This window comes from Ornithorhynchus anatinus, chromosome 19 (assembly GCF_004115215.2).
Source record: "Ornithorhynchus anatinus isolate Pmale09 chromosome 19, mOrnAna1.pri.v4, whole genome shotgun sequence".
Taxonomy (NCBI): Eukaryota; Metazoa; Chordata; class Mammalia; order Monotremata; family Ornithorhynchidae; genus Ornithorhynchus; species Ornithorhynchus anatinus.
Window position 1 is genome coordinate 2,094,471 of NC_041746.1, and position 14,753 is coordinate 2,109,223.

Here is a 14,753-nt window from a genome sequence, read left to right on the forward strand (position 1 = left end):
TAATCCCCAGGTTACAGATGAGGTCACTGAGGCACCGAGAAGTGAAGTGACTTGCCCACAGTCACGCAGCCGACAAGTGGCAGAGCCGGGATTCAAACCCATGACCTCTGACTCCCAAGCCTGGCCTCTTTCCACTGAGCCACACCGCTTCTCTGGTACTGAGGAGCTGCCTAGAAATCCTGCATGATGGTATTTATTGAGCGCCTATTATTTTTTTACTGCTAATAAGCACTTACGACGTGTCGAACTCCGTTCTAAGCCCTGGGGAAGGTTCAAGTTAATTAGGTCGGACGCAGTCCGAAAGGTTGATTAGAAGTGGGGTGCTGATAGCTAGGTTGGGAAGCCTGGGGATAAGTAAGGCTTTTTTTTTGCCAAATGCTTTATAATAAAGTGGATTAAAAATTATGTGGAGAGAAAAAGAGTGGCTTTGAGGATAGAGTAAAGGCCCAGGAGTCAGAAAGTCATGGGTTCTAATCCCGGCTCTGCCGCTTGTCTGCTGTCTGACCTTGAGCAAATCATTTCATTTCTCTGCCTCCATTTTACCTCATCTATAAAATGGGGATTAAGATCGTGAGCCCAACGGGAAACGGGGACTGTGTCCAACCCGATGGGCTTGTATTCACCCCATCGCTTAGTACAGTTCCTTGCACAGAGTAAGAGTTTAAAAAATACCGCAATTATTATTACTATGTGGAGAAATTTTCCTTCTACATAGACAAGGACAGATAGGAAGATATGGATGGAACCCAAGAGCTCCATTTTGCAGATTTAAAAACAAAAGACTTTTCAACTCTGTAAACAAGGCTGTTTTTCTATGAAGCAGCATAATCTAGTGGAAAGGGCACCGGTCTGGGAGTCAGAGGTCCTGAATTCTAATCCTGGCTCTACTACTTGTCTGCTGCGTGACCTTGGGCAGGTCACTTAACTATCCCTGTTTCTTCATCTGCAAAATGGGGATCCAATATCTGCTCTCCCTCTTAGACCGTAGCCTCGAGTGGGGCAGGGACTGTTTCTGACCTGATCATCTCGTATCTATCCATCAGCGGTTAGTATTGAGCGCTTACTGTGTGCAGAGCACTGTACTAAGTGCTTGGGGAGAGTACAAGAATCAGTAGACATGATTCCTTCTCCCAGGGAGCTTATGTTTTAGAGGGGGAGAGAGACATTAATAGAAAGTGCAGATATGTACATTAACGCTGTAAGGCTGAAAGTGGGGTGGATACCAAGTGTTTCAAGGGCACAGATCCAAATAATAATAATAATAATGTTGGTATTTGTTAAGCGCTTACTATGTGCAGAGCACTGTTCTAAGCGCTGGGGGAGACACAGGGGAATCAGGTTGTCCCACGTGGGGCTCACAGTCAATCCCCATTTTACAGAGGAGGTCACTGAGGCACAGAGAAGTGAAGTGACTCGCCCACAGGCACACAGCTGACAAGTGGCAGAGCTGGGATTAGAACCCATGCCCTCTGACTCCAAAGCCCGGGCTCTTTCCACTGAGCCACGCTGCTTCTCCATAGGCTTAGCACAAGGGAGAGGGAGTAGGGAAATGTCTCTTCGAGGAGATGGGATTTTAATAATGCTTTGACGATGGAAGGAGCGTATATGAAGAGGGAGGGAGTTCCAGGCCAGCGCTGAGGGCGCCATCGACGTGCAGTCAGCTCCAGACTTAACAAGATTTGCCTCTTCCAAAATCACGAGTAGAAGAAGGAGCCTAGGACAAGGAACCAGGAGACCTGGGTTCTAATCCCAGCGTTTCCACTACTCTGCTGTGTGACCCTGGACAAGTCCCTTAAACTCTCAGGGTCTCAGCTTCCTCATCTGCAAAATGGGGAAAGGATGCCCGCCCTCCCTTCCATGAAGGTTTCTATCAGTCAGGGGTATTAATGGAGTACGTATTGTGGGCAGAGTGTGTATAGAACACTGTACTAGGTGCTTGGGAGAGCACAATACAGTAGAATAGGGAGACACATTCAAGGATTTCACATTCCAGTGGGTGATTGGGGGTGGCTTCACTTGGATTATCTTCTCTCTACCCTAATGCTTGGCACAGAGTAAGTACTTAGCACCATATTTATTATTAGATAATTGTTTACCCTTTGGGTTTTTCTGGTAGTGGAAAGAACCCAGGCCTGGGAGTCAGAGGACCTGGATTTTAATCCCGGCTCCCACCGCTAGCCAACTGTGCGACCCCGGGCAAGCCACCTCATTTCTCTATGCCTCAGTTTCTTTATCTGGAGAAATGGGTGTTAAATAATTGTTCTCCCTTTTGGACTGTGACCCCCCCTCCCTGTGGCCTTCTGATTTATATTGTATCTTTACATTGCTTTGCAAATAATAAGCACTTAGCCAGTACCATAATTAACGAACATCATAACGACTTCTTACATTGTTCGGAATGGTTTATAGCGAATCAAACATTTATCGAACGCTTTCTCTGTGCGGATCACTCTAATAAGATGTCGGGACCCTGCGGCTATGTCGGAATCATCAGAAGAAGTCAACTTTCTCCAAATATGGAGTCAACTACATTCACTCTGGAAGCTCCTTGAAGACAGGAATCATGGCATGGAGTGAGTAAATAGCACCATATTCATTGTTAAATAAATACTACTAACTCTATGATACTCTCCTAAGCGTTTCGTCCGCGGTTCATTCCACAGGGGCCCAGTACATACGAGGGCTTGATTGAGCAAAAAAGAAGTAATGTGTAGAGCACGTTTCTGGGTTTCTAATCTCAGCTCCGCCTGTTGTTTCTGTGTGATCGTTGGCAAGTCACCCTACCGGGCCCCAGTTATCTTTAAAATAATAATAATAATGTTGGTATTTGTTAAGCGCTTACTATGTGTCGAGCACTGTTCTAAGTGCTGGGGTAGACACGGGGGAATCAGGTTGTCCCACGTGGGGCTCACAGTCTTAATCCCCATTTTACAGATGAGGGAACTGAGGCACAGAGAAGTTAAGTGGCTTGCCCACAGTCACACAGCTGACAAGTGGCAGAGCTGGGATTCGAACTCATGAGCCCTGACTCCAAAGCCCGTGCTCTTTCCACTGAGCCACGGTGCGACCGAGCCCCACGTGGGATATGGACTCTGTCCAACCTGATTAGCTTGTATCTACCCGGGTGCTTAGTACAGTGCCTGGCACATAGTAAACGCTTAATACCATGTATATATATATATATATATATAGTATTAAAATACGCTTTGTCCATTAGAATGGAACTGCCTTGAGGTGGTCTTGGATGGCTTCATGAATGTTGTCCGAAAGTGCTTTGAAATCCTGGAGTGGAGGCAATTCGGAATCGAACTTGGGAAATTGACTTCTGCGAGGGGTGGCTCTGCTCCCGCCCTCCTGTTCCTCTGGCATTATGAAAATGCACTTTGCATGAATGCCACATAGTTGGGAAACTGCCATCCCTTTCTTCTTGCCCTGATTTTAATTATTTTTCTGACTTGAAAATGTTCATTATTATTGTGGAGATTTGATTTGTTTTTAATGAGCTCTCTCTAAACCTCTCTGAAGAATTTCTTTAAAAAACTTAACCTCATTACAATTGGTGAGCTGGTTTCTATTTATTGCGAGGAGGAGAAATGTATTTTTTTTTTTAAATTTTTACTGCATATGGACTCCACTAGACCACACTCCCCTCCCGCTCCTCATTTCTCAGTCACAAACTCATCCCATTTCCTGTTTTGGGGGCCACATTCTTAATTCTGCAAGCGGGGAACCAAAAATAATATAATGAATAATAGAAAATAATGATTGTGGTATTTGTTAAGCACTTACTACGCGCCATACACTGGGAGAGATACAGTGCAATGCAATGAGATCAACCGCAGTCCTTGTGCCAAATGACTTTCACAGTCTGAAGGAAAGGGAGATCAGATGAGAAGCAACATGGCCTAGTGGAAAGAGCACGGGCCTGGGTTCTAAGCCCAGTTGTGCCAATTCCTTTTTGTGTGACGTCGGGCAAGGCACTCAACGTCTCTGTGCCTCAGCTTCCTTACCTGTAAAAGGGGGATTTAATACTCATTCTCCCTCCTACTCAGACTGCGTCCAACAGGATTAACTCATATCTACCCCAGCACTTAGGGCAGTGGTTGACACAGAGCAAGTTGCTAACAAATACAACGGTAAGGAGAAAAATAAGGAAATTGAGGCCCAAAGAAGTTACGTGACTTGCCTAAGGTCACACAACGGTTAGGTGGCGGAGCTGGGATTAGAATCCAGGTATCCTCGAGTTCAAGTCCCAGATGCTTTTTCATAGTGAATCTTCTGGAAGGTTCAGCTTCCGGTGTCCCAACTCTGTCCATTTCCCAAAGAGACTCAAAGCGTTCTAGGACGAACCTCCCAGCGGAACAGGAGCTCAGAGATGGTTAAGTTGTAAGCTCCTCGAGGAGCCTTCTACATCTATTATTCTCTCTCGAGCGCTCAGTACGGTGTTCTGCACAATAGGGTGCTCATAATGGTGCTCGATTATGGATAGACCTTTCCAGAGTCTGCTTGGATCTTCTTTTCTGCCTCTCACTCGTCATCCTCATTCTACCTTCTTCATTAATAATAAGAACAATAATTACAGTAGTTGTGGTATTTGGTAAGCTCTCATAGTTCACCAAGCAATGTACTAAACGCTAGGGTAGATACAAGATAATCAGGTTGGACACAGTCCTTGTACCGCGTGGTGCTTGCAATCTACATTAGCGGCTTAACGGGTATTGAATCCCCATTTTACGGATCAGGAAACGTGACACACGGAGAAGTCAAGTGATTTGCCCAAGGTCACACAGCAGGCAAGATGTGGAGCCAGGATTAGAACCCAGGTCCTCTGACTCTCAAGTCCAGGCTCTTCCACTGGGCCGAGCCATTTCTCCATTGAATTTGTAAGTAATCTGTGACTGTGAGGGAAGGATGGTAAGCTTCTTGAAACCGGGGATGGCGTACCTTTGCTTTGATTGAATCCTCCCAAGAGCTCAGCAGAGCGTTCTGAGTATCGTAGGAGCTTGATAGAACACCACTGTCTGCCCTCTCTTTGGAGGGCTCGGTTCCAAACTGTGTCACTTAGAAACAAGGAACGGTTTTGCAAGGGGGGGGGGGGGTGGATCAAGATGGATTTCCAGGTAAAGAATCTCACAGAACTCGAAGACAAAGGATTTAGAAAATACAGTGGACGGCGCTCGGTAAGAGAAGGTTTATTAACACAGCCTCAATCAGGTAGATGCAGAGAATTTCTCCCCATGATTTTTTTAGAGAAGGGACACTGCTTTGTGTAATTCTTTTCATTCCTTATAAATGGAATGATAGAATTCACAAAGAACTTTGTCCAACTCAGTTGGCTTGTATCTACCCCAGCGCTTAGTACGGTGCGTGGCACGTATAAACGCTTAGCAAATATCACACAGGAAAAACCCTTGAATAACCAGTTACACTAAAGCATTATTTGTTTTTCTGTCCCCAGACTCGGGATAGGGGTGATTCGGTATTTGTTAAGCACTTCCACTTTGTGCCTGCTATTGTTAAAGTGATATTTGTTCAGCACTTTCTGCCAAGCACTGTGCTAAGTTGATTTGAGCTAATCGGGTCAGACACAGTTCCTGTCCCACTGGAGCTCACAGTCTAAGCAGGAGGGAGAACAGGGTTTGAGTCCTTATTTTACAGATGAGGAAACGGAGGCAGCGAGAATTTAAATTACTTGCCAAAGATCCGGCGGCAGGCAAGTAACGGAGCTGGGATTAGAACTCGGGTCCTCCTGACTTCCGTCTGGCTCACATCCAAGCAGAAGAACATCCGGGGGCTGAATTTTTACGTTTGACCGCAGTGAAAGATGCTCGCTGTCGGCTGAAAGGAGAAAGGTAAATTTGAATTTGTGTGTTTCTCATTTTCTTATTCATTCATATCTATTGAGCACTTACTGTGTGCAGAGCACTGTACCCACTTGGGAGAGTACAGTGCAACGATAAGCAGACACAGTCTCTGCCCACAACGAGCTTACAGTCTAGAGGGGTAAGATAGATATTAACATAAATAAATTATTGCTATGTACCTAAGAGTTGTGGGGCTGGGAGAGGGGATGAAGAAAGAGAGTGGGAGAAGAGGAAGGGAGGGCTTAGTTAGGGAAGGCCTCTTGGAGGGCGTAGGGTAATAGTATTTATTGAGCAGTCACTTGAGGCACTGTACTAGGTGTTTGGAAACTTAAAGTGAAGGAATGTTAATAATGTTGGTATTTGTTAAGCGCTTACTATGTGCAGAGCACTGTTCTAAGTGCTGGGGGAGAGACAGGGTAATCAGGTTGTCCCGCGTGAGGCTCACAGTCTTAATCCCCATTGTACAGATGAGGTAACTGCGGCCCAGAGAAGTGAAGCGACTCGCCCACAGTCCCACAGCTGACGAGTGGCAGAGCCGGGAGTCGAACCCACGACCTCTGACTCCGAAGCCCAGGCTCTTTCCACTGAGCCACGCCGCTTCCCTAAGTTAAGAACATAAGCTCCCGAGGCTAAGGGTATTTTCTTTTTCCTCCATGTTTCTTTATCTAGAGTTTAGTACAGTGCTGTGCCCACAGTAGCTGCTCAGTAAATATTATTGATTGCTGATAAAGGGGTATACATAAAGTCAGCCCCAAAATGTCGGCAGGCGAAACATCAGCGGCCATTTGAGAGAACGGGTTCCTTGTCCTCTCCCAAGCGCTCAATACAGTGCCCTGCACATAGTAAGTGCTCTGCATGTGGCTGAGTGATAGGAGGGATTTCTTCCCTTAACTGAACTTGACAAAGGAAGAAAAGAAGCATCCCCTCAGCTGAGTAGGAAATAATAATAATTACGGTGTTTGTTGAGCACTTACTGTGTGCCACGCACAGAGGTGGATACAAGCAAATTGTGTTGGACACAGTCCCTGTCTCAATCCGCATTTTACAGATGAGGTAACTGAGGCCCAGAGAAATGAAGTGACTTGCCTAAGGTCACTCAGCAGAAACGTATCAGAACAGAGATTAGACCCACGACCTTCTGATTCCCATGCTCTTCCCACTAGGCCATGCTGCTTCTCAGAGTGTTTTTACTCTGAATGTGTTGGGGTTGCCTGGGTGTCTCTATCCCTCCTGCTGTTGCTCCTCGCCGCCTCTTTTTCTCTGTTCCGGTCAGTTGGCTTGCTGGCCCTGTTAAGTAGGACGGAAGGGAAGAAGAGTAAAAGTCAGATGCAGCGCAAGAGGAAAATTCAAGGCACGCTTAGATATCAAGAGCGGGGATACCGGGTGCCAACTGGCCACCCGCCACCATTAATCGTCCAGAGCACCTTGGGCCTTCCTCCTTTTGGGCTTCCAGCTCCTGGCCTGGGAGTTAGAAGGATCTGGGTTCTAATCCCGGCCCCACTGCTTTGCTGCCCTGTGATCTTGGGCAAGTCACTTCCTCGGGCCTCGGCTATCTCACCTGTCAAATGGAGATTAAGACCGTGAGGCCCCATGTGGGACGTGGTTTGGGTCCAACCTGACTAGCTCGTATCTACTCCAGCACTTAGAGCAGCGCCTGGCCTATAGTAAGTGCTTAACAAATGCCACGGTGGTTATTAAAAATGGTGGCATTTGTTAAGCGCTTACTATGTGCAAAGCACTGTTCTAAGCGCTGGGGGATACAAGGTGATCAGGTTGTCCCACGTGGGGTTCACGGTCTTAATCCCCATTTTACAGGTGAGGTAACTGAGGCACAGAGAAGTTAAGTGACTTGCCCAAGGTCACACAGCAGACAAGTGGCGGAGCTGGGATTAGAACCCATGACCTCCGCCTCCCAAGCCCAGGTTCTTTCCACTAAGCCACACTATTAGCTGCATCCTGGGTTGTGTGGACAGCACAGGCCAGAGTGAGAGAAACGGAGAGATGTCCGAGACGTGATTTTCTCCACGAAGTTGTGCTTGCTGGAAGAACCGGGTTTAATTCCGATTTACTATCAGTGAAAGAGCTTGGAAGATAGAGGGGAGGTCTGGGTCTCTTGCCTTCATTTCTTTAGTTTTTCCTGGCAAATTAAATCAGGTCGTTTGACAAAGAACTCAAATATAGTTTGTTTCGAAGGGAAACATTTTCCGCTTCCAAGGAAGGGAAGCCGGTATGACTGTTTACAAGCAGAATGGTTGAAGACTGTAAGCTTGTTAGGGGCAGGGCACGTGTGTGCCAACTCTGTTGTACTGTCCTCTCCCGAGTGCTTAGGACAGTGCTCTGCACATAGGAAGCACTCAAATATCTTGATGATGGGAATTAAATTGAGCTACCACCATTTGGATTGTAAACATTTTTTTTTTTAGGAGAAGCAGGTAAGGATATTCTAATTTTTAGTAGTTCTAGGAGAACCACTGAAAGCGGACCCCAGATGGGTATAATAGCGTTCATTTTTTAAAAAATGGTACTTGTTCAGCACTTACCCGAGGCCAGGCCTTGTACTAAGCACTGGGGTCGATACAAGCTTTCAGGGTTGGACAAAGTCCATGTCCCACATGGGGCTCTCGGTCTTAATCCCCATTCTATAGATGAGGCAACTGAGGCTCAGAGAAGTGACTTGCGCCAGGTCTCACGGCAGAGAACCCAGATCCTCAGCCTCGACCACGCTGCTTCACGGTTGTAGATTTCTTGTTATCCAAATCGCAGGAGCGATTCTCCTAAGCAGCATCTTCTCCCATCAGGATTCTCTTTTTCGATGTTTTTGTTGATGATTACCTCTGCCTTTGTTTCCTGCCCTAGATCACAGGGTCTTGGTGAGGAGGGAAGCCAACCAATTCTTCTTCACGCAGCCCCTCACCCATTGTAGATAAATGCTGGGTAATAACGCCAAATCTTGTTCTCTTTTGGAAATGCAAATCAAAGCGATGGCTCTTCTCACGGGAGAGGTGGTTGGCTTCCGGTGCATAGGCCAACCCTCCGGCCCCACCTGGCATAGAGAATGAAAGAAATTGGCTTTCTCCGCTAACCCCACACCGAAATGCTAACTGCTCCCAGATGGCTCTCCCGGGGGCATACTGTCGTCTAATCTTCAAAGATGTCGAGATTAAAAAAGATCCGGTTTAGCGACTCTAAAACCGATGCTTTGACCCCCCCAGCGGTTGCCCTTTGTCGAGCACGTACTGTGCTCCTGACGGTAACAATAATAATTATAATTGTGATATCTGTTAAGCGCTTACTAGGAGTCAAGCCCGGGGGTAGATAATTGTTTTGGGCAGGGAATGTGTCTGCTAATTCTGTTGAACTGCTCCCTCCCAAGCCTTTAGTATGGTGCTCCGCACATAGAAAGTGCTCAATAAATGCCATTGATCGATTGATAATCATGTTGGATACAGTCCCTGTTCCACTCGGGACTCTAAGACTAAGTAAAAAGACAAGCATTATGGTATTTAAGCACTTATTAGGGGCCAGGCACTGTTCTAAGCACTGAACACAGTCCTTATCCCACAGTCTTAATCGTATTTTACAAATGTGGGAACTTGGGCAAATGGCTTCACTTCTCTGTGCGCCTAAGGTCGCACAGCAGATAAGTGGTGGAGCTGGGATTAGAACCCAGGTCCTTCTGACTCCCAGGCCCGGATTTTTTCCACATCTGCTCCTCAAATACTCAACTATAAGGCACAACAGGTATGGTATCCTTATTTTATTTATTTACACTACTGTCTCCCTCCCCCGCTCTAGACTTGAAGCTCGTTGTAGGCAGGGAGTGTGTCTTTCAACTCTGTACTCTCCCGAGCACTTAGTACAGTGCTCTGCACACAGATAATGCTCAGTAAACACCATCAATGGGGTAACGTTAATTATGCCAGAGATCTGATTTGCTGTTAATGGGATTTTTCTGAACATTCAGTTGTACTGATTGAGCGTTGACTGTGCACAGGGCACTGTTACAAACACTTGGGAAAGTACAATAAACGGACGCATTCCCTGCCCGCAGTGAATTTACCGTCTAGAGGGAGAGGCAGACATCAATATAAATAAATTACAGATATTTAATGGGGTAGACTGATGGGCTGGAGAGCGAGGGAGTGTTATATACGTACGCTGCTCGCCAAGGTTCTCGTCTTCTCTCCCAACACCAGGGTGGTTCATTCCAAGGATCCCAGCAGCTCCCCGGAGTTCTCTCTCTCTCTGACTCAGTCGCCTTTAAGTGCACCATCTGCCCCGGTGATGACTGGGAATCAATCAAAACGGAGTTCTCTCCTGGCCCACCCGCAGACTTCCTAGCTGCCTCGTGAAGAGAAAAAGAAATGATCAAGATCCGGTTTTCGTTTAGTGCGTAATAAGTGCTGGGGAATATACGGGTTAGTCAGGTTGCACACAGTGCCTTGCCCCCATAGGACTCATAGTCTTTAGCCCCATTTTACAGATGAGGGAACGGAGGCACAGAGAAGTGAAGTGACTTGCCTAAGGTCACACAGCAGGCAAGTCGGAACCGGACTTGGAACCTCGGTCCTTCTGCCTTCCAGGCCCAGGCTCTATCCAGTAACCTATGCTGCTTCTCTAGATTTAGACACATTTTATAGCTCCCTGCCAGAGGTAGATTTTCATTCAACAGTATTTATTGAGCGCTTACTATGCGCAGAGCACTGTACTAAGCGCTTGGAATGAACAAGTCGGCAACAGATAGAGACGGTCCCCGCCGTTTGACGGGCTCACGGTCCGATCGGGGGAGACGGACGGACGAGAACGATGGCGATAAATAGAGTCGAGGGGAAGAACATCTCGTAAAAACGATGGCGACTAAACAGAATCGAGGCGATGTACATTTCATTAACAAAATAAATAGGGTAATGAAAATATTCAAAAGTTCAAAAGATTTTTTGAACTGGATTAAAACAGATTTCCCACCCAACTCTCTGGGCCCTTTATGACATGTGATATCGTACTTACTGAGCACTTACTGCATGCAGAACACTGTACTAAGTGCTTGGGAGCGTACAATACAACAATAAACAGATTTGCTATTTATTTGCTATTGTTTTAATGAGATGTTCATCCCCTTGATTCTGTTTATTGCCACTGTTCCTGTCTGTCCGTCTCCCCCGATTAGACTGAAAGCCCTTCAGAGGGCAGGGACTGTCTCTATCTGTTACCGATTTGTACATTCCGAGTGCTTAGTACAGTGCTCTGCACATAGTAGTAGTAGAGAAGCAGCGTGGCTCAGTGGAAAGAGCCTGGGCTTTGGAGTCAGAGGTCATGAGTTCGAATCCCAGCTCTGCCACTTGTCAGCTGTGTGACTGTGGGCAAGTCACTTCACTTCTCTGGGCCTCAGTTACCTCATCTGTAAAATGGGGATTGAGAGTGTGAGCCCCATGTGGGGCAACCTGATTCCCCCGTGTCTCCCCCAGCGCTTAGAACAGTGCTCTGCACATAGTAAGCGCCGAACAAATACCAACATAGTAAGCGCTCAATAAATACTACTGAATGAATGAATGAACCGTTGCAAGCCCTGCCCACAATGAGCTCTTCTCATGCAGACTGTAAACTCGTTATGGGCAGGGAATGTGTCTCTTTATTGTTCTAGTGTCCTCTCCCAAGCATTTAGCACAGTGCTCTGCACAGTAAGCGGGTGATGAAAGGAGAATGCTCATCCAGCACTCTGCAATGGGCTCTCGCAGGTTCATTTACCTTCATCATTCAGGTGCTCGACGAGAGGCCGGCTACTGGACGAGACCGACTCCGATGGTTGGATTAGCAGAGCACGCGGGTGAACTTCAAGCCCGCTGGGACTTCAGGGTCCGGATGATGCCGGGGGAAACTGAGGCTTCCTTTGGGTATTGGTCCAGCAGAGACAGCGCGTCAGGAAGCGGGGGGCTTCTAATTCCGGCTTCTCGGGCGGCGGAACGACCCGGCGGGAGTAGCTGGGTAGCGTGGGTGACCGTGGTGGTTACCACCTGTCTGGCCAGGGCACCGTTGTCCCTTTGGCCAAAAAAAGGTCCTGTACGTACGCATCTATTGAGTACTTACCATGTGCAGAGCACTGTACTAAGTGCTTCGGTGAGTACAGTAGAACGCTAAACAGATGCATTCCCTGCCCACAGTGAGCTTCTGATCTAGAGGGGGAGACAATGATAGAAATAAATAAATAAATAAATGACGGATATGGACGTAAGTACTGTGGGGCTGGGAGCGGGGGTGAAGAAAGGGAGCGAGTCAGGGCGACGCAGAAGGGAGGGGGAGAAGAGGAAAGGGGGGCTTGGTCAGGGAAGGCCTCTTGGAGGAGGTGGGCCTTCAGTAAAGCTTGGAAAGGGGGGAGCGTCACTGTCTACGGGATAAGAGGAGGGAGGGTGATCCAGGCCAGAAGCAGGATGTGGGCGAGAGGTCGGGGGTGAGATAGACGAGATGGGGGCAAAGTGTGTGGGCTGGGTTGGGGTAGAGAAGCAGCGTGGCTCGGTGGAAAGAGCACGGGCTTTGGAGACAGAGGTCATGAGTTCGAATCCCGGCTCCGCCACCTGTCAGCTGTGTGACCGTGGGCGAGTCCCTTCACTTCTCTGGGCCTCAGTGACCTCCTCTGTAAAATGGGGATGAAGACCGTGAGCCCCACGTGGGACAACCTGATTCCCCTGTCTCTACCCCAGCGCTCAGAACAGCGCTCTGCACATAGTAAGCGCTTAACAAATACCAACATTACTATTATTATTATTATTATTAGGAAGGCAGTGCGGTGAAGTAGGAGGGGCCAAGGGGATAGGTGGTTTTAAAGCCAAGGGTGAGGAGCTGCTGGCGGAGGCGGAGGCGGGTGGACAACCACCGGAGGGTCTCGACCGCCCCGCGCTGCACCCCTGCTCACCTACTGGTTCGTTGCCCTCCGGGCCTCGGTGGGAACATGAAGGCAGGGGCCAGAGGCATCCCCGAAGTCATCGGCTCCGCCTGTGACTCCCTCCGCGTGCCCATAACTCATACCTGGTTAAGGAAACCGGGAAGGACGAGAGAAACGATTCGAGTACGCAGAGGGATTCGTCGTGGGCCCCAAGCCCTTAGCCCAGTGCTCGGCGCACGGTGAGCGCCCAATAAGTACCATCGATTTCAGTTGCCACGTGTGGGAGCCCGGTGATATCCGTTTCCTGCGGGAGACTAAATAAAAGGGAAGAGGCTAGAACTGCAGCAGGAGGGGACTAGGTTAGACGGGAGGAGGAATTTCAGAGGCTGGAGTGAGTTAGGGGGAATTTAGGCGGCTCCTCCAGGGACGGTCCAGCAGGAAGGGGGTGGGGGTGGGGGGTCTTTTGGACGACCCAAGGACCCCGCGAGCCTGATGTGCTTGGCGGTGATTTCCGTCGATTCAAAAGGAACCACCGGAGAGAATGAACTCAAGTGTTCATTTAGTCCATCATTCCATTTAAGTTATAATGTCTTGCAATCAGAACTGGGCTTAGCTTTCCACTGTACAGTTTGAAAAAGCAATTATAGGGCTTTTATGAGATCATTACGGGTGCAAATAATTGATGAGATTAGAGTAGACCCCCATAAAGATTATTAATAGCAGTATTTGGGAAAACACAGACCGTCTCTTGGGAAACAATTCCAGCCACCTAGGAAGGTGCTTAATATAAACTCGCCATTTTTTAACAAGCTATACCAGTTCGATACCTCAAGGTTGAAATCGTCTCTGTGCTTTCCGCTTAGCTTGGAAAAAGACCAAGAGATATGCATTTCCTCACTTACTACTTGCCTTTCCTGAATTTCTGCAGAATTTTTCATCGTCACAAACCACACTAGGCCTTCAAGGGTTGGAGGGTAAGAGGGAGAGAGGTGGAAAACCATTACCAACACAAGTTTTACTGCACTGCTATTAATGATGATGATAATGATGATAATAATAATAAAAAAGACGTGTGTTAAGTGCTTACTATGGGCCAGGCACTGTACTAAGCTCTGGGTGGCCCACAAGAAAATCGCGTTGGACACAGTCCCCGTCCCTTGTGGGGCTCACAGTCTCAATCCCCATTTTACAGAGGAGGAAACTGAGGCCCGGAGAAGTGAAATGTCTTGCCCAAGGTCGCACCGACCAAGCGACTTTTCAAAGAGCTAGGAGTTTAGGCTCCAGTTGGTGGTGATACCAGAGTCTCACACGCGGTAAACACTCGCTAAATACAATTGATTGATCAGTTGAGGATGGCCAGTGAGCCTAATGACCAATCAATCATATTTACTGAGCACTCGCTGTGGGCAGAGTGTCGTTTTAAGCACTTGGGAGAGTACAACATAACATAGCTGGTAGACACATTCCCTCCTCACAGGGAGTTTACTGCCTAGAGGGGGGGGGGGAAACATTCATAGAATTAAACGACGGCCGTGCAAAAATGCCGTGGGGTTGAGGGTGGGGTGAATCAAGGGTGCAAATCCAAGTCTCCAGGACGGACACCCTCCGAGGAGGAGTTGATGATAGCGCTAGTGGCTTGCCCAGAGCCACCTGAACTCGCACATCCTTGCCGGTTGTGTTCCCAGTGAGGCTCAGCGGACAGGAAAGAAGCCGGGCAGGGAGACAGCGCATGGCAGGCGTACAAAAGTTTTTCCATACGGGACCATTTCCACAGCGGGGCCTAATGGAAACAACAGGATCCTGGGACCGCGAGGACCTGGGTTCTAATCCCCACTCACTGACTTGCCTTCTGGGTGACCTTGGGCAAGTCACTTTGCTTCTCTGCGCTTCAGCTACCTCCTCTACTTATTCATTCATTCAATCCTATTTAGTGAGCGCCTACTGCGTGCAGAGCACTTCCACTGGAAGCCCCACGTAGGTCGGGTCCGTGTCCAAATTGATGATCTTGTGTC

General features: G+C 48.0%; 1 long non-coding RNA gene across 1 annotated transcript; it reads right to left on the reverse strand.

Annotated features, from left to right (window-relative positions):
* Nucleotides 1-8,549: 8,549 nt before the first annotated feature.
* LOC114805731 lies at nt 8,550-11,958 on the reverse strand. Its single transcript, XR_003753759.2, has 3 exons — nt 11,610-11,958; nt 10,022-10,205; nt 8,550-8,907 (listed from the first exon to the last, which is right to left on the reverse strand). It is a non-coding gene; the product is annotated as an uncharacterized LOC114805731 (long non-coding RNA).
* Nucleotides 11,959-14,753: the final 2,795 nt, after the last annotated feature.